This window comes from Schistocerca nitens, chromosome 1 (genome assembly GCF_023898315.1).
Source record: "Schistocerca nitens isolate TAMUIC-IGC-003100 chromosome 1, iqSchNite1.1, whole genome shotgun sequence".
In the NCBI taxonomy this organism is placed as follows: domain Eukaryota; kingdom Metazoa; phylum Arthropoda; class Insecta; order Orthoptera; family Acrididae; genus Schistocerca; species Schistocerca nitens.
The window spans coordinates 1,072,899,133-1,072,901,067 of NC_064614.1; the positions used below are offsets into that span (position 1 = coordinate 1,072,899,133).

The 1,935-nt window shown below is 44.1% G+C and overlaps 1 non-coding gene across 1 annotated transcript; it reads left to right on the forward strand.

The window, feature by feature from the left end:
- The first annotated feature begins 1,145 nt into the window (after window positions 1–1,145).
- Window positions 1,146–1,220, forward strand: Trnas-cga (transfer RNA serine (anticodon CGA)). The gene has a single exon. It is a non-coding gene; the product is annotated as a tRNA-Ser (tRNA).
- The last annotated feature ends 715 nt before the right edge of the window (window positions 1,221–1,935 follow it).

Genomic DNA, 1,935 nt, shown 5'->3' on the forward strand with positions numbered 1-1,935 from the left:
AGCAGGTGACCAGATCAAGGCTACATGCGATCCACATGGTAGACTCACCCACGCGCACGAGCTGTGGCGTTCAAGACAACGATGAACACCGTCTTAGCTGTGGCGAGTCTACGGCAGTGTGGCACTTAGTGAGGCAAATGTCAGCATACTTCCTTCGGGTATCGCCGAATCATATCGACCTCAAGACTATCTTATTCCCGGATGAAACGTATTACCCACGCACTAAAACTAATGCAATGACGTGGCTTCGTGGACACGCAGTGCATTATTTGTTTCAAGATGACACTAAGGACACTTTAGACTTTTGGAACTATTTGCAGGAACGACATTGCAAGATCCTCCGTAACCCTAAGTATCGACAATATTTTTCCAATTTTTTGTGGAATGCGTTTCACGACCCTCCACGTAGCTGGAACATCACGGGGAAGAGAAGCTAAAATTACAATACGATGATAGAACACTACACGGTACAACGTGGGATCTACTTTCAACATTACGAGAAGTCATACTTGGATGATACAGCAGATGGAGAGTTTCGTTGTGAATCCTCACACTCTGTAGCAGAATTTGCCCCATTTCCCCTTTTTGTCCCCGGTGCGAAAAGGTCTTCGCAGTTTTAGTTTTCCCATCCGGTGCAAGATGTAGCACTGGTTAATGGTGGTATGGATTCCACCCTTCAGTTTTGTTTCATGGTTTCCTTCGCCCCGCACTTTGCTCTCATTCTTTATGCCTTTTTCTACAACTATTACCATGGTTTTAGTTATGTGCGTCACCAACTCGACGAAAAGATACACTTACTAGTTTTCAGTTCCTTACTGCTAAAAAAAATTATATTAATAATAATAAAATAAAATAAAAAGTTGGTAGAGCACTTGCCCGCGAAAGGCAAAGGTCCCGAGTTCGAGTCTCGGTCGGGCACACAGTTTTAATCTGCCAGGAAGTTTCATATCAGCGCAAACTTCGCTGCAGAGTGAAAATCTCATTCTGGAAACATCCCCCAGGCTGTGGCTAAGCCATGTCTCCGCAATATCCTTTCTTTCAGGTGTGCTAGTTCTGCAAGTTTCGCGGGAGAGCTTCTGTAAAGTTTGGAAGGTAGGAGACGAGGTACTGGCAGAAGTAAATCTGTGAGTACCGGGCGTGAGTCGTGCTTCGATAGCTCAGTTGGTAGAGCACTTGCCCGCGAAAGGCAAAGGTCCCGAGTTCGAGTCTCGGTCGGGCACACAGTTTTAATCTGCCAGGAAGTTTCATATCAGCGCACACTCCGCTGCAGAGTGAAAATCTCATTCTGGACGTTTGAAGTTCTCTAACGCTATAGATACAGCAATAATGAATAGCGCGGTAGGCAGTACAGTTGAAGAGGAATGGACATCTCTAAAAAGGGCCATCACAGAAGTTGGGAAGGGAAACATAGGTACAAAGAAGGTAGCTGCGAAGAAACCATGGGTAACAGAAGAAGTTGATTGATGAAAGGAGGAAGTACAAACATGTTCCGGGAAAATCAGGATTACAGAAATACAAGTCGCTGAGGAATGAAATAAATAGGAAGTGCAGGGAAGCTAAGACGAAATGGCTGCAGGAAAAATGTGAAGACATCGAAAAAGATATGATTGTCGGAAGGACAGACTAAGCATACAGGAAAGTCAAAACAACCTTTGGTGACATTAAAAGCAACGGTGGTAACATTAAGAGTGCAACGGGAATTCCACTGTTAAATGCAGAGGAGAGAGCAGATAGGTGGAAAGAATACATTGAAAGCCTCTATGAGGGTGAGGATTTGTCTGATGTGACAGAAGAAGAAACAGGATTTAGAAGAGATAGGGGATCCAGTATTAGAATCGGAATTTAAAAGAGTTTTGGAGGACTTACGGTCAAATAAGGCAGAAGGGATAGATAACATTCCATCAGAATTTCTGAAATCATTGGGGGAAGTGGCAA